The sequence below is a fragment of the Neopsephotus bourkii genome, unplaced genomic scaffold (genome assembly GCF_033783945.1).
Source record: "Neopsephotus bourkii isolate Nb327-2 ecotype Australia unplaced genomic scaffold, CSIRO-AGI_Nbou_v1 NB_1572, whole genome shotgun sequence".
NCBI lineage: Eukaryota > Metazoa > Chordata > Aves > Psittaciformes > Psittacidae > Neopsephotus > Neopsephotus bourkii.
In genome coordinates, this window is record NW_026902048.1 from 4,041,607 (window position 1) to 4,064,745 (window position 23,139).

The 23,139-nt window shown below is 48.1% G+C and overlaps 1 long non-coding RNA gene across 1 annotated transcript in view; it reads right to left on the reverse strand.

The window, feature by feature from the left end:
* Window positions 1-13,716, reverse strand: part of LOC133221974 (uncharacterized) — a 30,363-nt gene extending 16,647 nt beyond the window's left edge. Inside the window, exon 1 of the long non-coding RNA XR_009728136.1 lies at window positions 13,642-13,716. This is a non-coding gene — a long non-coding RNA (uncharacterized LOC133221974). The remainder of the gene's footprint in view (window positions 1-13,641) is intronic.
* Window positions 13,717-23,139: the final 9,423 nt, after the last annotated feature.

Below are 23,139 nucleotides of genomic sequence, written 5' to 3' on the forward strand. Positions count from 1 at the left end.
ACGTTTAGGTGTGGAATATTAATTATAAACCACGGAACTCTCTTCACTTTTCTTTGCTTGGTAAGAAAGGCTCATCTTCCCCCACTCCCCCTCTTGCTCCCTCTCCCTCTCTTTTATTGGAAAGAGGATCCTAAATTCCTTTTGACTGATAGGAAGTTACAAGACAAGATGCTATTTTCTCTTTCTTTTCTGACAACTCTGTCATCCCAGGGATCATAGTCATGTCAGAGTGTCTGTCTGGGAGAAGAAGAAGGCGGGAGAGGGGGGGGAAGAATCAGTGAAGCCTGTGGCCATCTTTGCATCAAAATTTTCCAGACCTCTATTTTTGATTGTGATCCCGCTGATCTGAGTTTGAAATGCGAACGCAGCAAAGCCCCTAAGCCTTCAATCGTGTGAAATTTTCAAAAGATCTCTAGAAGCAATCTCAGGCTGTCTGACCCCTGACAGGCGGAGATCTCTTTATACCTCTCTCTGCCAGCACTTCATTTGTTGGAATATCTTTCAGATTTGCACCTCCAGATGACAACCTGAGTGTTTATTATGTGTATGAATCTGAAATCTTCACTGCAGTACAAAGGAGACGTCTTCAACATCATATTTAATTTCAGATCATAATTACCTGCTCCTCTTTTGCTTCTAATTATCTATTCCTCCTTCCTCTCTGTGGCATGTTGATATTTTGCTGATTCTCCCTTTTAACCGGCCTTTCTTGCTTTCTTTCTGTCTTTTTTTAATCGTATTAGTTGACTCCACGGGGGAATTAAACATGTCACGGTGGACACACATCATGCCTATGTGGAGAGATAAAATTCTAGCGACGAGTGTGTGCTCCCTATGGCTCCCCGTATAGACGTATGTGCTCTGGAGAAATAATAACTATTCCTGCCATTATAATCCAGGTTGTTAGTATGCTTCATCTCCCATTAATCTTTATACATCAATTTAAATTGGCAGCAGTGTTTATGTTTTGTCCCGTGACGTAGCAGCAATGTCATTTGATAGCAACCAAAGCAGCCGGAGCCCTTTAGCATCCCTCCTTCAGGAAAGCAGGAGGAGAGGAAAGGGGAAAAAAATAAGGATAATTGCTAAAACCCCAAAACATCTCTTACTTTTCCCCATTTCCTTTAAGGAACGTATGTCTCCTTTCTGCCCTCCTTTTCTCCTGTATAAAATATACCCTCTGTTGCTCCAGACCCTTTGGAGAGAGATGGAGCTGGTTATGCAGACACTACTTATTTTATATTATATTGTTTTCTTGGCGTTAATTTCTCAGGTGAAATAGCCGACCCTTTAATAGCATGATAGGTGTCATCCCAAGTGCCCAGTTCATTTGCACAGGCTTGCTAAGGTAGGATCCGGGCTTGCTCTGCAACTTAAAAAGGAGGAGTGAATGAATGCCCCTGGTGGGATCAGGGGAGCCCAAGGAGGTGGGAGGCTGGTGCGGGAACCCGGCGGCCACCCCCGACCTCCCTCGCTGCCAAGGTGCTGAGAACTGGGAGATAAGTTTTATTTTGTACAGGGATTTCCATCCCTACCCCTCCGCTATGGAGCCGGGGTGTTGCTATGATTCAGTTATTAAAATACCTTATCCTCAGTTCAGTTTGTCCCGAAAACGTTTGCCTACGTGGTCAGACGTTTCCGTATTTATCCATTTTTTCCCATAAAACTTGTATTAAAACAAAATGTTACTTTTCTTTCTCTCAGGAGCTGTATATAGAGACCCTCCCTTTTTGAAATAGACCGCAGGGACTGTCATTAGATCAGATGGCAAGCCTTTATAGAAAGTGTTTTGCATAATTACATACCAAAGCCAGAATAGTCACCCTCACATTTTATGGGTCACAAACCATCAACAATTGGCACATTATTGTCCAAGAAACCCCAGTCCATTCAGTGATAGAGAAAACTAGACTGCCTAATCTAGAACTGAAGAAGATTGAAATTTCTTCTAACAAGAACCCAGAGAAGATTATTTTCAAACTGACAACGTGTTTACATATAGTTATAAAGTTCAGAGGACCGGTGGGGAGAGAGAAAGGCTATAAACCACTAAACATGATTAAGAATCTCACAGTGGCCTAATATAGATGGTTCATGAAAAAGGAACAGACTGAAAGCTCCCCCCCCCAAAACACCCCCACCGACAGCCCCTCTCCTTTTCAGATCTGTTCCCTTTTCTACCGTTGTGATTCAGTAATTAAGATATTCTTATTTGGACAGACAGCTCCTCTGGTAACTGAATAATATTAGTTCCCTTTGATGTCAAACTTTTGACAGTTATCACACTAGCATTGGGCAATTTAGCACAAATGCCCTCTTTTTTTCTTTTTTTCTTTTTTTTTTCTTTTTTCTTTTTTTTTTTTTTTTTAAGGGAGGGGAAAAAAAAGTCTTTGAAGGAAAGTAATAAGTGTGATCGCTATCAGCAAATGATGTAAATCTCAGCGGACAGGCATCCCTGGGTATAAATTACATTTTGTTGTGTATAATGAAGCGAGTTTTGTTTTTACCTCGTTCGCTTATCATTGTCCAAAATTAAGGCAATAGTCCCACTTCCTTCACACCAATTCACCGCAGTCCCTCCCACCCCCCCCCATCCCCCTTGATTATTTTCCTTTCTTTCACGGGAAAATTGGACGGGTTTCCAAGCGCCCGCCCCGCTTCCCACCCACCCGGCTCAGCTCGGAGCCACCGGCGCTGCGGGGCGGGAGAGCGGCGGGAGGAGCGGGGCCCCGGCCCCACACCTGATCCCCCTAAATCCTCCCGCCCCATGGCCCTTCATTTTGCTGTGGCCCCCCGCAAAAGATATCCCAAGCCACCAAAATCAAGCCTGTTCCGCTTGGCAGCAGCGGAGCAGCGGTATAATAATAATAATAATAATAATAATAATAATAATAATAATAATAGATGTCGTAGCAAGAAACAAGGTGCATCCCTGGCTGGATTTGTGCCGGGGGTGGTGCCTGGCTGGTTGGGAATGGGAACGGTAGAGCTGCTTCCTGTGAGGAGTGGGGAAACGGGGTGGGGTGGGGGGAATTGCAACCCTTGCAATATCCAGTTCGGGATTTAGGGACAAGGGGTATCCTGGAGACTGCTCGTCTCCCTCCAGCATCCTACCCCGACCATGAGATGGAGGAGATTTAGGGATGAGCCCCCCACACCTGGCCCGGCTCCCCCCTCCCCTCTCCGGTCAAAATGCCTCCACAGTACCGGGTGGTGATGGAGTGGAAGAGACTTACTTATCCTGCTTTTTTCATCACAACTTTGGTGGCGAGGGAGGAAGGGGGGGAGGGAGGGGAGAGCGAGCTCTCGCCAGGTTTGCTTTATCGCGAGAACTTGCCAATTAAAATAAAATGAAATGAAATAAAATAAACCCACCCTTCAGCTCTCGGTGGAGTTGGATTTAGTGTATGCGGGGGTGGGAAAAGGGATGATGCAGCTCCCCGGCTGTAATGTCCTCGCTAATCCCGCCGGACAGCTCGGGGTCAGCTGCGTGTCCCGGTGTGTGCGTGTGTCCCTTCTCCCCCCCATCCCTTCGCTCCCGCAGGCAGCGCCCGCCGGTGCCGGCAGCACAACGCATTGCCCGGCCGGGGGCAAAGCACCGGCCCCGGCCTTTCCGTACCCCGGGGAGGGAGGGGGTACAACCCCCGATCTTTTCCCGGCGCAAAACCAGCGGCCGCGCTACCGCCCGCCCTCCCTCCTTTCCCTCCCTCCCTAATTAGCAGCCGTGGGGAGCGCCCTGATTAATTTAAATGCTTTTTGTAACACTGTAAGGGCGAGAGATATGTTTGCGGCCGCAGACTGGTTATATTATTTTCGGGCTCGCGTTTCTGTGGCTGGAAGAGGGGAAGCCGCGGAGGATGCGCTGGCGCTTCCCGGGGGATCACGTCGCCCCCACAGCATCGTCCCTCGCTCCCGGGGGAAAGCGGTCAGGCTTTTCTGGAAACTTTGCTCCAAAAGGGTATCCTCGTGTTGTGTAACATTTTCCGAGGATTTTCATTACACGTTCAGCCAAAGGTAACACAATCATAGAGGGGAAAGTTTCTTTCCGTGCCCTTTTCCCCGGCGTCGGGGCACCCCGGGGCTGCGAGGCAATGGGACGCGCTCCCGCCCCAGCCCCAAGCGAGGGCAGCTCTGGGTTGGTGTTGGTCCCGGGGCAGCGTTCAGGGGAAGCTGGGCCGGGGTCGCCCCTATAAACTCCTACCGTAATAATAGATCTCCTGTCGCTGTATCCGCATCTCCAGTGCGAATAAACCTCTGAAAAATCTCCCCGGAGCGCCTGGAAAATACACACGGAAGGGGGATGGAATGGGGGGCAGGCAGCGCTTCAGACTGGGTGGAATTAGTGAGGGAGTGTGCACCCAGATACTTGCAACAGGTACTGAAGTGTTTCAACTGACTCTCAAGCTCTTCCCTAAAGAGAGAGGTTATTAATTTTCCGAGAGATAAAGAGCTTCATGCAGAGGGATCAATTGCGTTTGCAAAAAAAAAAAAAAAAAAAGGAAGAAAAATTGCTTCTCAGTCTTTTTCTAGGTTAAATAGGACTTGAGGAGAGCAAGAGAGAAGTCCAGCTTTGGAGAGAGCGTAGTCAGCCAAGAAACTTCGAATAAAGTCCTTGAGCGGTAAAAGAGAAAGTGCAGAAACTTTCCCAAAGGTCACCTTTAGAGTGAAGCAGACGCTTCTCTCTCCCTGCTCTGCTCTTACATTTCTCGGGTTAGAGGGGTTATGAGGGCGCCGAGACTTCCCTAACATCGATCGCACCTCTGCCCCTCTCCACCTTGGGGGGAAAAATAGGCAGGACTGGGAAAATCGAGGGAAGTTAATAGTGCTGGGAACCGAAGAGCAGCCCTTTGATTTATGCTGTCTGCAGGAAAGAGAAAGCAGGGGAAAATAGCAATAAGAAAAATCTCTCCCGGCCCTCTATCACAGACGGGACTCCCGCCGTTCGCTTCGCTATTTACAGCTTAGTTTAAAACCATTTTACAACCTAAAGTAAAAATGTTTAGGCAAGAAAACCCCTGGAAGCGTTTCTATTTTCCAGGAGCAAAGACGAACGCTCGGTACCGGCCCGGTCCCGTCCCGAGCGCCCTGGGTAGGGGGCGGGCGCCGGGGGAGCCGGCGGGAGTGAACCCTCCACACATGTAATCACAGGCATTAATTCAGTCATAATAATTCATTAGAAAGAAGCTTTAATTACTTCCTTTGCAATACTTTTCGGGTTGCAGGCGAGCCCGGGAAGGGGTCGGCTTAGTCCTGCCCACACTTTGACTTGGAAGGAGAGAAGCTTCGCCAGGGAAAATTGTCTTTTTTTCCCTCGAAAATAATCGACCTTTACGTCTGTTATTGCTCCCGATTGATTTCTTGCCTTTTCTTTCTCCTTTTTATTTCCCCCCTTCCCCACACGGTGCCTATTAAGCCCGCAGGTAATAAAAAAATCAGGTAAAAGAGAAGGAACGGCCAATATTTATTTTAAGAACGTTCCTTCATTGCCTGGCAGAGGTGGTGGGTTCAGCACTCGGATCAGTTTGGCCTTAAAAACCGGTAACTCTGCGAAACTTAGCTCAGAAGGCCTCTGAAATTAAAAATTATTAATAATAACAAAGTAAATTAAAAAGGGAAAATATCAGTTGCCTTCACTTTCCCAGCTGGATGTTTGGGATCGTTTAAATATCCCTTTTTCCCCTTCGAGGGTCTATAATAAAAGGGATGAAAATGACACTGCTTTGTGCAGAAGGTGGAATATTTGCTGCTTTAAGAGTGGTTTTGCAGGCTCGGGGAAGGGCTCAGCACCCACCACCGGCTCCGCTCCCTGCAGCTCCTGCCCCGACACTGTATTAACTCCTAGTTAAGCCAGCAAATAATATTGTTCATTCATCTTTTTCAAAGTTGATTTATAGCAATCGACAGGTTAAAGCGTCATCTGACTTCATTACTTTTAAAAGCTGTCTATTTCAGAACTGTCACTTTTCATCACTTAAACCGAATAAAACGGTTGAAGAAATGAATTGAGAGAGACTTAGAGATCGTGTTTATAATTCTTTGTCTCGACGTTAACATTCCTAATGACCTGACCTGTGCGGGGAACCTGTGCACCTAACGCGGCTATTAAAAACAATAATGAAAAGAAAATCAACACACCAGGCTCCAAAAGTTACAGGCAAGGTGAGAAAGTGGCAGAGGGGACGGAAGAAGACCAGGGCAGGGATGTAGCACACACCCTGCCATAGCACCATGTATGATCATACATGTACTACCCACCCCTAGAGAGGTGGAAGTTAGCACTGGGTTAATAGTAAATCACTCTCTTCTCCCTTTTTATCTCGCATTCCTATTACAGCTGCTTAAAATATGGGGGAAATAAAAATGAAATCGTAATTTTAAAATGAAAAGGTGTCTCGGATCCATTTAATGTATTTTTCATGCACCGTTAAGGCATTATTTATTTTCATCCCTCCAACTGATCATTTCAGAGAAGGCTAAGGGTGTTGTAGGGAAAGGATAGAGACCTATAAAAGATCTTTTTTAATTGTTATTATTAGTTTTTTAGAGTCGTTAAGAAAGCAACCAAAACTCTCACAAATACAATCCGAAATGACAACTCTCATCCCAGCGTTCAGGAAGTTCCCTGGCAAAATAAAACCCGGCCACTCTGCTTTCACCTTTGTGGGAGTTTTTCTGCCTGCGCCTTCAGGGTGTTTTCCTTTATCAAACTATTGCCAATAACGGGAGTTTATTAACGAACTCGCCACCCAAGTGCAGCGCCAGCGGTTCGCTTTCGGGGGGGGGGGCAAAGCTGGGGAGGAGGAGGGATTACTCCCAATAAACTACACGGGTTGTTCCCCTGCCTCTGCTTTCCCTGGGAGTGATGGCTGAAAACAACAATGGCCCCGTAAAAACGGAGCCGGGGTCCCGGGAGGGAGCTGGTCCGCGGCTGAGCAAGGGGGGAGTAGGGCCGAGATGGGGAGGGCACTGATTACGGAGTGTCCGCTGGTGCGGAAGCTGGGTTAATGAGCACAGGAATGGGGAGGTGGGGGGGGTCCCGGGCGCAGATAGCTGTGTCTGGACGGGCTTTGTTTAATAATATATATATGGTTTTGACTGTGATGTTTATTTGGTGGTAGTTGCTCCTCGCTGCGCACCCGCGGCGCGCCGCGCAGCCAACCCCGCGCCGCCGGCGCGCCGGGCCGTGCTCCCTACCGCCACCTCGCTGCTCAGGGCGTAACTGCAGGCGCGTAACCGCCGCCCGCACCTGCGGGACCGACCGCGCCGAGGCCGCGCTGGGGGCGGAGGGTGTTCGGGCAGGCACCGGGTGGTTTCAGCTTCACCGGGTAACACAAGCCGCGGGGTTTCAGGGAAGCTGTAAACAAATAACGGGGAGTTTTCCTCGCCTTCCCTGTAAAAGCTTTGCTTTTATTTCTTTCCCGGCTTTTTTGACGGTGGTGCCTAACCCTTCAGGGAGACTGACCCCAGGAGCATCCTGTAGCACCAATAATTGCTGCTGAGATGTTCATTCAGTTAAAATCAGGAAAATAGGAATCACTTCCCGGCTGTGGGAGCTCCTGGCAGAATTTCCGCACAAAAATAAAATGAAATTAAATTAAAATAAAGGTATTTAACTACTTTATTTTAGATGTACAAAATGGGATGTGGAAGGCAGAGTCATTTCTATAACTACATCTAGCACGTACAACTATGGAATTTCTCGGGATGCTTTGAAATGTTTTAATAGCTTGGTTTTCCCTAGGAAAAAAATAACAAACGTAAATGGTGAAAAAAGCCCACCAGCCTTAGCTGATATAGACCGAAATTCCCGCATCTCTTAAGGGAGCAATAAGAAATGAATAAATAAATGTAAAGGAGAAGAAGAAGGAGAAGTCTTGGAACAGTTTTAGCACTTGGAGGACTCTTTGGGGAAATTATTGTTAAAAATATAAATGAAATAAAAAGAAAGCGAGCCCCCCAGGCTCACCATGGGGACAGCAGTGTCACAGCCTATTCCTAAGCACCCCGCGGACCTCTGCTTGGGGATTGGGTTTTGTGGGGGTTCCTTCCTTCTGCTCCCTCTGAAGAGGGAGCAGGGGCATGGGCAGGGAGGGAAGGGGCCATGGGGAGGCAAGTCCCCATCTCGCAGAGCTGGCTTTGGGTGACAAGGGAGGACAAACACCCCCCGGTTCCTCCTAGCCCTCCTGCTTACAGAGAATTGCCCACCAGCGCACACGGCAGTTGTTTAGCATGAACTGTGCTATTAAGTATTGATTAAGAGCATCCACATGTTATTCCGAGAATATAAAGAGCTATTAAGAGCCATTTGACTTTACCAGAAAGTAGCGAATATTAGTTAATGCGTAATGGAGAAAATAGAGAGGTGCGGGCCCCCGGCCGGCGGTACCGCGATTGGATTCGTTCAAAGGAAGCAAAAAAAGAGGAGAAAAATCGCTCTATTTTTTAATTCCGGCGAGAATTTCTACCGGGAACAATATAACCCAACAGCTGCGACAGGTGGAAGGGAGATAATTGAGCAAAAGCTGCTTTGGACAATTAATATTACAGGGAGATAATGTCCCCGGTCCGGGATTGTAAAGAGCCGGGGTGCGAAGGGCAGCGCAGGGGGATGCAGCAACACCCAGAAAATATGACAAATACTCCGAATTAGGGGGAAAGAAAAAAGGGGGGAAAGGCAGGAAGGAGAAAAGATCGCTAAGAAATTCCCCCTGTGCGGGCAGCGCATCCCGCTAAGAAGTTGCCTCATTTCCCCCTTGCCCGTCCGACTCCTTTCCCCCCCTTCCCCGGTTTTTGGGGGTTAAAAAGGGGGTATTTCAGGTAGACAACTTCATGCTCGGGGTCTTTTTTCTCTTTTTCTTTTTTTTTCTTTTTTTTTCCTAATGCTTTTATTGCTATTGCACTTCCTACCACAAGATGCAGAGCAAGTCAGCGGAGTTTGTATTACAACTATGTCATAATGTTTCACTGATGCAAAACATGTAGCCAGAGGGGGTTGCTAATGATTCCTGGATTAGAGAGAGGGAGAGCGAGGAGTGAAAGAAAGAAAACCTGGTTTCTTTTCTTGTTTCTTTTTTTTTTTTTTTTTTTTTTTTTTTAGGATACGTAAAACCTGCCCATTAATATCCAGCACTTGCAACATCTCGGTATCTCGCACACACACGCGGATCTGCCATGAGCCTTTTAAACACCGCAAACGTTTTGCATATTCCACCTGTTAATTATGTTTGCAGCCTATTAATTTCTAGGAGGTTCTTTTCTAGAGAAGACAACTTCCAACTTTATATGAAAGGGAGGGGGAATTAGATCCTCCAAGAGCCGGGGCTTTCCACTCAGGATGGAGACGGCTGCAAAGTCACCTTAACCCAGAGCCCCCTGAATCTCTCCCCAGGACACACAGAACCCGCACCCTGCGTGCTCCCGGCAGCGGGCTGCTTCCTCCCGGGTGTGCAGCCCCCCTGCAGCGATGGGGAGGGAGATGGGAAGGGGAGATGATGCAGGGATCAAGGATCATCCCGCCGAGATGCTGCAGGGCACTGCGGGGCTTTCGTCGCCCTACTCCTGAGCTGGGCTCTAGGCCCGGCCACGAAGGCTCCCCAAGGCAGAGTGGGAGCTTGGGGAAGAGGGATATAAAGCCAAAGGAGGGGACAGAGCCCTCTGTATGATGAGTAAGGGGAGATAACGGGGATCTGGATCAGCCCCGGCCCCGGGGGCGGCCGCCCTGGAGCAGAGCGAGGCTGCGGGTGCCCGTTCCTGGCCGACCTCCAGGCGCCCGGCCAGGCCCGTTCTCTGAGCGGGCTCTCCGGCAAGGCTGAGGCCGCAGCTGGAAACGATTTTGTCCCTTTGACAAGGCACTTTGCTCTCGTTTTCTTTTTTTTCATCCCGAAAGCGAACCTCCGAAACTCGTGCGGGGAGTGATGTGGGTCGCGGGGTGCCGAGCAGTGCCGAACGGGGAAACCGGGCATTGCGACCTTCTCTGCCCCTATCCCCACAGACTGGAGCTGCGTACATCCCCCCCGCAGGCTCTGGGTGAGACCCCCGCTGCCATCCTCATCCTCCTCCCATCCCAGGGCTGCCCCCTCTCCCCCCCCCCCAGCGCTGCCTCTGCCCGTTCCCATCCGTGTCCCCAGGCCCGGCCTGGCACCATCGCTGCAGCGAGGCTGGGGAGGCGCCATGGGGTGCCGAAGGCCCCTAGGACCCTGGAGCGGGAGGGACGATAGAGGCCGAGATCTCGAACATCCTCGGGAAAAGACACCGGGGGAAGGAAAAGGTTTGGGGTCGTGGTTACAGCCCCGGAGACCTGCCTGTCAGGGCTGAGCTTTGTACCTAAGCCTGCCCATGCAAGACCAGCGGACAGACCCTAACCTTGAGCCCGACCCCTGGGCTGCCACCGGCCCAGGGCACCCCGCAGGCACGGGCAGAGGCAGGAGGTGTCCGGCCCTTTTATCTCCAGATTTCGCTTAGAAGAGATGAAAAATAAAAAACTTTCAAATGTGACCTAGTTCCATCTCCCCCTCCCCCTTTCCCTTTAGATATTCACGTCATCTATTAAGGGAGAAGGAGGGGGAGGAAAGGAGGGAGAAGCTAAATTTACGAGGTCTGGTGGGTTCTGGAGTCTGGGTGCTGGGAAACAGGTGTTGGCAGTTCGCTAGAGTGTCAGTCAACTTTTGGAGATGAAGTCATTAGGGAGGTAGTCTCCTCGGAACAATCTGGTGGTTTCAGTCGGAGTTAATTTATACCGAAAAAAAAAAATACCCAAAAGGGGGGGGGGGGGAGGAAGAAAGGAGGGGGGAGGGAAAGAAGAGCCTGTAGAAATACCGAAGAGGACAAACATAACGAGAACAGATTCACACTCCTACAGATAATGCTACTTGGAAGTCACATCCTGAGAAAAATAGCCTCTATTGCCCAGCAGCGGCGAGGGGGTTATGCGGGCTGCAGACCCGGGGGAAGGGGGGGTCCTGCCCGAGCTCCTCCCTGAGCCGCCCCGCACCTCCACCACCTCCAAAAGTGACCGCTGGCCAAGGGCCACCTTTCGCCTATGTTGTTGTCCCCCCCTTCCGCTCCCCAGCTCCTGCGTGCGGGGCTGGAAATTGCCAGTGACCCTGAACTGTTTCTGGGCCGCGTTTGAAAAGGCCGGCGATCTACGCCCGAGACAAAAGGTTTCATGTGCACAAATACAATCTGCTACAGGCCCAAGCCCGGCGCTACTCGGAGCTGCCGCCGCCGCCGCTCCGCGCCCGGGAGCAGGGAGACGCGGGGGGGGGGTGAAGCGGGGACGGGGTGATGGCTGCACCGGTACCACCGGCGTGGATGAGCCCGGCAAAGGCGTGGTGTGAGGCTCTGCCTGTCAGACAGACATCATGGCATATCATGTGCTTCAAAAGATGTGTGTGGGGGGGAAGACTGATGCTCCGATCCGATCACCCACCCCCCTTTGGAGCTGGGTGACAAATCCCCTCCGTTGTATCAACCACTTGTTTCTTTTAGTATCGCGGGGAAAGATTTCATTAATGCTCCTCCAACTCCCCTCCCTCCCCTCCCTCCAAATCTCTTTTCTTGCTCAGAGTGTGTCTTCTAATCATAATTAAAATCGTCTCATATACATCGGCGTCTCTTGTGTGCATATTGAATTGCAGGTGACTGGGCGGAATGTTATTTCACTCTGGTCTCTCATTTTTACATTTCCACAATAAAATATAATAATAACAATAACAATAAACACCTCACCAGCTCCAGCGCTTCCCCCCCCCCCCCCCCCTTCCCCGGCCGCAGATAAGGTGTATTGCGAATATCGATATAGAGGAGAAAGGCGATATTCGCAATCGATCGGTTAAGGGGCAGCCGTCATGCATCATGTTCAATCCCATGGCAAGCCCGCTACTCCACTTAATATAATTAAGATTAAAACTCGAGTGGTGGCGGAGGGAGCGGCTGGGGATGGTTTGCGAGGGGAGCAGCAGGGGTCGGGTGCCCGAGCTGGCAGGGTGTATATATATATATATATATATGCACACACATATGCATGTATATATACATACACTATGATTTCCACCTTATAGCCCACATACATGTCGGTAGGCGCGGGCTACGCGGCTGCGCAGCGGTGCACTTAGGTTCCGCTCTGGCACTGAGCAGGAAGCTCACCCAGATGACTCTCTTTAATTTTTTTTTCCTTAAAAGCAGAGGATTTACTGTTATTTACAGTCCCGTAATTAAGCCAATATGATGGGTTTTGAACCAGAAACCCAGTGGCGGTGGAGGGAGAGGGGCTGAAGCCAAGTTTATTGTCTACCATTTCAAGGGGGGAGGGGGAAGGTGAGTGTAATTTACGCGCTATTATTATTATTTCGGTGTGTCTGAGGCCACAAGCAAAGCATAAATCGAGGTGCTGGGTGTTTATTCCGGGCGATGTGACAGTCTGGATGTCAGGCAAGAAGGGACTGTGGGAGAGTTCAGGCAGAGCTGAAACCCGGGTTTTCCTCCAAGCTTATGCAAGGGTTTATATCATTCGTTTCTTTTTCCTTTCTGATTTTCTTTCCTTGTTTTTCCTTTTCTTTCTTTTTTTTTTTCTTTTCCTTTTTTTTTTTTTTTTTTAACCAAACAGACACGCTTAGTTCCTTTTATTTCCCGACACCGTATTAAGCCCCTGTTCCTTAAAGTCCTTTAAGCCATAGGTCCACGTTTACCTCCTCTGGAGCCAATGCAAAATACACTTCAGCTTAAGGGTTAGAAAGAAACCTTCTCCGAAAACAGAAGCTCTGCTGATTACATAGTGCAACTTGAAATGATCTCAGCCGGTGGAATATTAATCAAATCAATCAGGGTTGACAAATGAGAAATATTTGAGGGAAGGTGGTAATTTACAACTTTGTTATTAGTTAAGAATCTCCCGCCTTGTAAGAGTAATTAATAACTCCTGGATGGGAACAATTTGGAGACGGCAAGAAGACAGCGTCTTGAAATAAAACAGGATAAAGAGAGGGGTTGAGAAGTAAACTGCGCCTCCTTGGAAGGGAAGCTGCAAATGATTTTTTTATGTCTACGGGGGCATTATACGTATAATATGTATATAATGTATACACACGTATAAATATGGCATAATCAGAGAGAGGGCGAGCGAGGGAGACTAGACAGGAGATAAGTCCTGAAAAAATAAATCAAAACATCGATTCTTGTGGTCACATCACCCATCCAAAGATTAGACACAACGCTGGATTTCAAAGTACTTCAAAGAAAGAATACCCAATATGCAAAAGTGCAAGTCAGAAACCAAAGGAGTGACTCCAAACTGATTCGAGAAATGTATTTTCTTCCACCGCCCTCTCATTCACCACCACCCCCCCGCCCCGCAATTCCTGATAAATGTGAAGACCCCTTTTCTCCCCAAGTCCCACTCAGATGGGAAAACTCAATTGTCTGCAATGTTTATAGTGTTAACCCTACTTATCTGCAGAACCCTCCCCTCTCTACCCCTCCCTTTTCACTTTCCAGAGGCACACATTGATTATCAGACTGCATGGACCCCCCTCCTCTTCCCCAACCCCACCCTCAACAACTGACCAAAATAATGACTTGTTGGAAAACTATAAATCATTTTCGTGTTTGAATCCCTGAAGACTCTATTTAAGTAAATAGGCTTACTGTGAAACAATGCATAGATCCGAGTCCTTCTCCGGATTGCTTCCAAATGCTGCCATCTCCAAAACTTTTATTTACAACAGAAGAAGGGGAAGAAGGAAAAAAAAAAAAAAAAAAAAAAAACCAACAAAACCCAAAGCCAAAAAAAACAACAACAACAAACCCTCAAACAACCCAACACCAAACTTTGGCAAACTTTATCTCTTCTTTATTATAAGCTTCAGCCTTGCCTTGGTAAGCCCCAGCCTGTTCTACAAAAGGTGGCTAGAGATTGAGATTTATTGGTTTCCAAATGAAAAGATTCATTCGATATAAGAGGTTAACTCAAAGTTCCTTAAACCGTGACTAGCATTGGCAAGGAGCTTTGCCTAGTCAGCACAAAGGCAGTTCAAAGAAACCTTTAAAAATACACACAGATATACATACACACAAACACACTCTCACACTTTAGCCTCAACTGCAATTTTCTTTTCATTTTTGTTTCTTTCTGCCATTACAAAGCCCTGAGCCCCTTTGTAGGTAGCTGGAGGTTTTTTTCTTTTTCTTTCTTTTTTTTTCCTCTTTTTTTTTTCTCTTTTCCCCCAAGCTGAACTTTGCCATTTTGGTGTTGACCAACCCCCTTTTCTTTTGCAACCGGTGAATGAAAAGGCTCAAGGAAAAAAAAAAAAAAAAAAAAGAAAAAAAAGATTAAGAAGTGAACGGCGTGAGCAAAGAAAAAAAAATCCTTCTAATTTATAGCGGGCAGAACAACGCTCAAAAAATAATAAAACACAAAGAAACCCCCAAATCTATACAAAGAGAAGGGGGTCAAGCAAGGTGACACGGGAGAGAAAGGCACTGAACGCACCCCAAGCTCCTAGGGGTGCTGGAAGTAGGGTGCAAGGATTCGGGGTGTCCGAATGTGCGCGTCCGTGTGTCTGTGTGTCCATGTGCGTGGCCGTGGGCCCGCCCGGAGCCGCACACACCCGGCAGCAGCCGGGGCTCAGTCCTGCGTGTGGAGCCTGGGCTATGCAAATGGTAATGAGGGAAAATTAACCCGGCCGTTTGCTACATCGCCGGGAGATCAGTGCCTGGCCCGGGCTAGGGTATCGCGTACTTCGGTGGGAGAAGATGTGAGATAATCGCTCCGAAACGCACAGGTGGCGAGGGCAAACGGGGACCCGTTTGAATATCTCTTTTAGGAAAAAGAGCAAGAACAACAATAATAACAGCACTGATGCTCTCGCCAGAGCGTGTGACGGATAGGAACGGGAGATGTTCCCGGGCTCCGCGACGCGGGGCTCCGGCAGGGGCTGCCCCGGAAAGGCTGCGGGGCCAGGGCAGGGGATGCGCGGGGGCAGTCCAGCCGGTTCCTAGGGGCTGCCGGCTTCCAGCAGCCTGGCTTGGACCGATGGTGGGGGGGGAAAGCAGCAGGCCAGGGGGGCCGGAGGGACGAAGCCAACCTCTCCGGGATGGGATGCTTTTAGTGAAACCTCGAAATAAAACATGAGAAGATGAAGGGGTTGGACAAATTCAGCTGGAGGAGAGCGAGCTGCTGTCTTAAAAGCAGCCAGTGAGGGCTAATGAGCCCTTTGGGTAGGAACAGTGTGAGGGTTTTTTTTAAGTAAGACATTAGTAAACCCACAAAATTGGAAATAGCGACAGTGCAAAATGAATCATCCTCCTATAAAGGGAATAGGAAATACAAAATACGAGAGGGAAGGGGGTGTCTATCAGGCGTGGAGCATAATAAAAATTATTATTTTGCTTCCAAAGACAGCTGAAGAAGGTGGCAGGGCTCTCCCCATGTTCCAGGAGACAATATGGGCAGTGTGATGTGCTCTGACCTGCCTCCTATTGTACAAGTCCGCCGCTGGCTTCAGGGAGGGAAAGATCGAGTTTGAGCTGAATAAAGTCCAGCAAACTTTGCTGGATGGCTGCCCTTCCTCTCCCTTCTCCTTTGAGCCTCAGTCAGCATCGATATAAAACTAGTGTGGATGTCAAATGTCTCTTTTAAGGCTTTTCCCGCAAGATATTTCACATATGCTTCTCCCAGATTATTATTATTATTATTATCTGACAGCCGAGAGGATGAAATTTTAGGTCACTGGACACTTAATTTCCAGGGGTCGTTAATTAGTAATGTTGCAGGAGTTAAAACAGAAACTTGTTGGCTGAGATTAGATTATGTAGGAAAGAAAACCTGAGGGTGGACTCCGTGACATCTGCAACGGGGACGACTTTCTTGTCCGGCAAAATAAACGTTGCAAAGAATAGGGACAAACAATGATCTCCGAAGGAAGACAGGGAGGGGGGTGGAATTATTTGGGATGCCCTGAGCTGAGCCACAGCCAGTCCCACAGCGAAACGCACCCCTGAGAAATGTGCTGTGAAAAAGGTTCTGGGACAAGGGAGGCAAATAAATGGGGAGGGGAAAAAGATCGCATTTCAGATGACCAAACTGTTTGTGATCAAGGGAAAAGAGTGGCTGGTGAAGCCGCTTTCAAAATTAGGATTATCTTTAAACCCGGGAATTAAGAGTGGCTGCGGGGCTGTAGTTTGTGGGTAGCGAAGGTTGAAGTTTTAAACCTAGTACCTGACAAATGGAAGGAATCACCGGAATGGTTAAAAGGACACTGGGAAGAATCAAAGGGGGGGAGGGGGGGAAGGGGGTGAATTAATAAATAGAAAAATATCAAGTCGCGAAGCTGCCCCAAAAGCCCGAAAGGGAACGGACGGTGGCAAAAAGGAAAGAAAAATATGGTGCCTTGGATGTTCTGACAGGAATAAATGCAGAATGGGAAATTGGAGAAGCAAGTCTGTGCAGCCTGTCTAGTCTATATAGCAGGGACTTAAAAATTACATCTGGAGCAGTGCTGTCCTTGGCTGGCCGTTCTTACACGTTGATATTATAGATATATATATTTTTTGCAACAAGTATCCAAGGATCTAAACTAATTGATTCTGGAGTTTCTTGGAATTTATCCAAAGAGTAATATAGTTTTAATTGTATGTTGCTTAAAACTCCATTTCTCGAACAGTGTGAAACAAGTCATAAAAGTCATAAAGCATAGCACTGTTCTTTCCCCCCCCACCCATAAATACTCAGCCGACACTCTCAATTCTCTCCTCATACTCCTAAGGGGTGCAAAAATAATTCCGAAGACATGTAACTACACCATAAACTTGGAAACTGTTAATCTGTTTTAAGTGATTTAGAAGGCATTTCGGATTTTAGGTTTTTTAGGGATAAAAGAAAAAGAAGGAGGAAAATGATCTATAAAATAAAGACACCCTCCCACCTATTTCTACTAACCCACCAACAAGAAAGGTTTCGAAATCTTGTTTTAAACTTGACCACTGACGTCCAAGTCCAGCTAAGAGCATAGAACTGGGTTACTGTGCAAAGTATTCGGGTGGAGATAAAAAGGCCTGTAAAGTTTATATACATTTCTGTTTTCCACATCCCTCACTTGGAAACCCAGCCAGCAGCATCCCTCGCTAATCAGCCAGATCCAACCTCAAAAAGGGAACCTTCCCCCCCTCCCCTCAATTAACAACAATATATTTTCATCGTTAGATGCCATGGCTATAAATATCTGACTATTTCTCTTAAAAAAAACATACGACAGAAGACTCAGTGCCTCCCTCCTCCCCCCTTTCCCTGCACACCCACACTTTTCGTGGCTAAAATTAGCAGGAAAAGTATGCACAGGAGAGAAAGTGCAATGGAGCTGAGGCAGGGAGGCTTCATTAGTTCCTGCAAAGGCTGGGGCTGTGGCCGGGGAACCAGGCATCAAAGGAAGCCAAACTGCATCTTTGCAGATCATTTTGGCGCTTCAGAGAGCGATTCAGGCTGGAAATCTGTAAAATCCACGCAAACCTTTCTCCTCTCGCTACTAGGCACCCTTTGACACAGTTGTATTGAAGTTGGGGCTGGAAGGTCCTTGGAGGTCTCTGAGTGTGACAGTACTTAGAATAGCGGGTAGATGGCACAATTTTCTAACATTTAGAGAGAAGAACCCACGCTGGGAGCAATAAGTCCATTTAAAAGCCCTTTATTTAAAAGGAACAAAGATAACTGACAAACAAAGTACAGAGACATCTCAATGAAATTTCTAGAGAAGAATAAATAAAAAAAAACTCTCTGCAAAGGAAAATACAAGTTCTCGGGTTTATTTATTGTTATTTTAAGTACAATACCGAAATTAAATGAAATTAAATTAGAATACAGATGTATCTAACAACCTCCTGGAAATGCGGATGTTTAAATCGGGGATCCAGGACAGTAAAGTACGAACAGCTAGTTGAAAGGAAGGAAATTCAGAAAATAGGGTTAATGTTTCAGGATGAATACAGCTCTCGCATGCCCGTTGTTTAAAGGACTCCATCAAATCAGCACATGCATTTCTTTCCCCCTTTTTTTTTCCCAAGCCGAATCGAAGAAAGATGTGGTCAAATGGGGGGGGGCGGGGGGGGGGGGGATAACACCAGGAAAGAGGGGGGGAAATCTGAGGTTAGGAGCTACTTTCTAGGAAAGGGAAATCATCTTGAGGGCTGTGTGTGGCTGCATTTCAGTAATTCTCTTTTTTTTTTTTACAGTGCTTGAATTCAACAATGAATGGTGTTTCTTTCTCAGTTCATTCCTTTTATTCGCATACAGGCTAACGGGTAGGGTTCAAAGTAAGGGCTAAGAAAAAGGAGAGGGAAATTTCAGCAGAGGTAGGCAGCATCTCTCCGGGGCGGTGGGGTCCCGAGAGCCGCTCGCAAAGCGACACAGACAATTCGGGAACAATTTCTCCCCTTTCATCATTCATCTTGGACTCCGAAACTCGGTCAGTTTTGATACCGAACACACATATCGTCGACATTTTGAGGGCTGAAGGCAAAGAAATAAGTGAAGGGAAGGGGGGGTGGGGGGTGGAGAGGAAGAGAGAGGGGGATGCTGAGAAATTAGGCATTGATTCGGGTTTGATCGAGGCTGGGAGCTTCCACTAGCAATAAGCAGGCAAACACTCCAAAAACAGAGACAGACACACGATCCCAGATCCAGTGATTGTGTTTAAAAGGGGGAAATAAAAGGAGGACGGGGAGAAAAAAAATAAAAAAAGGGAAAAAAAAAAAGAGAGAAAAAAGGCAATAAGCGGTGTGTTCCCTCGAATCTGTGATGCTGTAAAGAAGTCAGTTTCCGTATAAATGATTGTATTTGGGTGGGTGCTTTTCCGACTTATTTGTTGAGTAAATCTCCCTCACCGCGCTGAAGGCGAATCCCTGTTGATAAATCCATCATTACCGTTTGGATACAGGGAGACAGCAGCGCCACTAAATTTATCTTACATTTGTAGCGCTTTAATAGACATTTATTAAATGCTTTCAGAGAGAGACATGGGGCGCCTGATTACATCCTAGTTATAGACAGAACATAAAGACACACTTTAACAGCTATTTACAAGAAGGGGAAGAAAAAAAGAAAGAATAAAGAAAACAAAAGAAAAGGCAAAGTTTAGAAGGAAAGCTGCTGGGGAACAGTCAGCGTGCGCCTTTCCGTATGGCCGGCAAATAGCAGCTTTTTCTCCTGCGTTTCTCAGAATATTAATCGTGGCCTATAGATGCTTGTACGTGTCTACATATAGAGTGTGCGACACACACCCGCGCACACGCAGATGCGGCTGGAACAAGGCGACGCGTATTTCTGATCGCTCACCAACACATAAGGATACAGGAGAGCATTTACAATAGATTCATCGCCCTCTTTCACACTCACCCTCCACCCCCTTACCCCCCTCCCTCGCCAGCTTTTAACTCTAATTTCAATGTTCTTCAACTGGAGAATCTCCAGGGACCTGGGCAAACTTGTGTAAAATAGTTAAACCAAGCGTGTTTCAAAGAGGATTGCTGAGTTCCTCTTCCTGCCTTAATAAACCGAAAGGCCCAGTTCAAAGCAAACACACTGGAATCAAAATTCAAAATATCTCAAGACTCACAGGGATGGAGCAGGCTCCAAGCAATGTGCGCACTTTCATGCCTTGGTGGGCACGTAGTGACAAACATTTCCCCTTGCTCCTTGGGTCTGGGAATCCTTCTTTGGGGCTTTTCATCCTTCTATTTTCTTTTATTATTATATATACTTTTATAACCCTCCTATTTTTTTTTAAACAAATAAAAATCCCTTCTTCCGCTGTCTCTCAGGTACGTGTTTAAAGCCACCTCTTGCTTTTATAAAGTTAACCCGCTCCTGCAGAGATCTGAGCAAATTCGGGTTAACACCGCTCATCACCCTTCACTCCGCACCACAGCGCGGAAGCCTCCGCCGTAACAGCAATGATTTATATATATATGTATATATATATTTATTTCTATTTTTTCTTCCTCTGGTGTCTTGCGAGGCTCGCCTCCGCGTTATCTTCCCACCATCCCAGTCATGCCAAGGATTTCACATCATCTCCCGGATTTCACATCTACCTCGGAGCTTATCCTCCTCTAATACCCCCGTGGGTCGCCTTTCACGGGGGGACAGGGACACACGCACTCATCCACACAGACACAGCGTTGATCCCCGCACCTCCAGGAAAATGATAATAAATAAATAAATAAGAAATACCACGCGAAACCTTCTCCCCCCCCATCACCACCTCTGCCCTTTCTCAAGAACACTCCTTCTATCTAAAAGTTTCCGAAAGAAAATAAATACAAGTGACACTGTGATGGGGGAAAGCTCATTAGTTCGTTGTCCAACTCTAATAAAAGAACAGAAGTGCAAATTATAGAGTTCAGCTTCAACACACGCTCTGTCAACTAAAATCAACCGGGTGCAGCCTTGATTCAAATAGCTGCGAAGTTGGTCCGCAATTCAAAACCACCTTCCCCCTCCTCCCTTCCCCTTCCCACCCCACCTCCACCCTCCGCCCTGCCGCAGGGACATTCGCTTGGAAAAATATTGTTCCAAGGAAGGTAATGATAAAGCTTAACGTTAGGAAGAGGAGTGCGCAAACTCATTTCCCCATCGGTAATCCCAATAAAAGTAGCGTGGTGCTTCCTTCGCTGGGAAGGGCTGGGATAGGATCTGTGTGTGGGGATGGGGGGAGGAGGAGGAGGGACAGGACTCCTGAAATAACATCTTCTTTCCAGCAAGGTAGAAGAAGAAACGGCCCCTTTGTTTTGATAATTAGCTAAGCCCAAACTAGGAAAGCAGATGTGTTTGCTTAGCTAATCATAAGACAAGTTTCTTTCAAAGAACTTCATTGAGAAATTGCAATTGTGAAGGAAGGAGAAGGATTTCATTTTCCTCCCCTTTGCCTCCCACCCCCCCTCTATTTTTATTATTATTATACTTTCCCGCCATAAACTTCTCCTAATATGATATAAACGCTTCCGATTACCTAGATGGGAAGAAGGGGAGCCCTCCTCAGCCCAGCCCTGCCAGCCCAGCTCTCCCTGCTGCACGTTACCACGCCAGATCTGTTGACATTTTACTTGGGGGGGGGGGGGGAAGGAGGGAAGGAGGGAGGGGGGGAAGAGAGAGGAGGGGAAAAAACAGAGAAGGGGGAAAAATAAAGTTTTAATGACATGTATGACATATTAAATTAGGCAGTTTTACAATTGGGTTTGAATGCGATGCTAACTGATTACAACTGTGTTATCAAAAGGGTGATAAGATTTATAACTTCGCGAGCACAAGCCTCTCCTCTTAATGACAATAGCTGTTCAATAGCAGAAATCTGGTTTCTATTTCCCAAGAAGAGACGCTGTGTGTCTCCGTTGCCCCTTTATTACAGCAGGATTCGAGATCCTCTCTAAAAGAGCTTGGCACTTGGAAATCCACAGGCCAGGAATACCTTTATGGTCCCTATTAACTACTGTGTTATTTACACTTTCGCTGGTTATTCTCACTCAATACCCGTATCACATACGAGGGATAGCACAGCCTCTCCCCTTGCCTGTCGCGGGCTGTTTTGGGGTTATATTTTACATTTCTTTTCTTTACAAAAGGAAAAAATAAAGGGGGAGAGGGGAAAAAATAACCCCAGAGCTCTGTCTCTTACACCCCTCTCCTCCCCAGCTCCCTAAACCAACACATTAAGCAAACTTTAAAAACTGGGTTCCTATTACAAAGCAGCGCCCAGGACTAACTGCTTTAAAATTACTGCATAATTAGATTTAGTTGAATTTCACCATTAATTAGGCAGCCGCACTGCGGGGAGCCTTTGAAATCTGAGAAAATGGGAAAAATCATCTGAAGCACGTTTTTTAAACCCAACTTCAATAAATCCTGACAAGGCCTGCATTTCTCCGTGTATCTCTTTCCATTCTACAAAGCAAAGCAAAGCAAGCGCGATCCCCAGGACCCACTAAAGTTTTAATTAAAAAAAAAAAAAAAAAAAAGAAAAAAAAAAAAGAAGACGAGAGAGAAAAATAAAAATAAACCCATCTCCATTGCTACATCCCGCTCGTTATCAGCGCCTGCGGCTGCGGAGCGCCTCGAAACATCCCTTTTTCTCCTTCCCTTCTCCTACCCTCTCTCTTTTCCCCCTCTTTTTGAGGCACCTTCCCAAGGATTCCGCTGTCCCTGCGGGCGCAAACCCTAAACCTGATCCCCTCGGGGGGGTGGATCTGACTCCGCTTCAGCGGCCGTGGAGCCGCGCTCGCCCCGGGAGGTGCTTCCCCAGGTCAGGGACCTGCGGAGGGACGCGGACTCTGGGGGAAGCCGCGGCCGCCCCGCAGCTCTCCCCGCCGCCAAGCCCGGTCGCTCGGGCACCGCACCGGTACGCACTAGTCGGGGAGGGACCGCCAGGTCCCCCGTCTTATCCCCGGCCCCGCGGAGCAAGCGAGCCGCGCCGGGGCCGCCATGTTGGCTGAGCTCATCGGACCCTGCCGCGGACTTTCCCACGCGTCACCTCCGCGGCCGCGCAGCGATCCGCGCCCCCCATCTCCTCCCCTCTCGCCCCGCACTTCACCACCCCCCCCCCCCGCCTCTTCCTCCTCCATCCATCCATCTGGCCCCTCCGCGGCCGCCGGCGGCGCGGCCCCACGGGCGAGCCCCGCGGGCTGCGGGCGCTGCCCGGCCCCGGCAGCCCCACACGCGGCTGGCACCGCCCGCCAAGCGCCTCCTCTCGCCCCAGCCCTCCGCTTTTGTCTGAACTTGGGAGAGCCGCCTCCCCTCCGCGCCCCCTCCGCGCCCCGCGTACGCATTCCCCCCCCCCCGGCACTCTCCCGGCGGGGCCGGAGAAGGTTTAGGAGAGCGGCGGCTGGAAGGGAAGAAGAGGAAGAGAAGGAGGAAGGGGGGTGAAGAAGACCTTTCCCGAGCTGTGGCTTGCACCGCGGGCGGCTCCGCAGCTTTCGCTGTCGTTCCGGGTCGCCTTTAGGTCTTTCCCTGCGCCGGTGGCAGGGGCAGTGGGGAAGGAATAAAGCGAAGTGAGCTCAGATTAAAGGGGGGGGGGGAATGCAAGGGAGGGTTAGGAAGGGGGGGAACCGCAAGGAAAAAAAAATAAATTAGAGACTTAAAGGGAAAGAGTCGCCATGTTT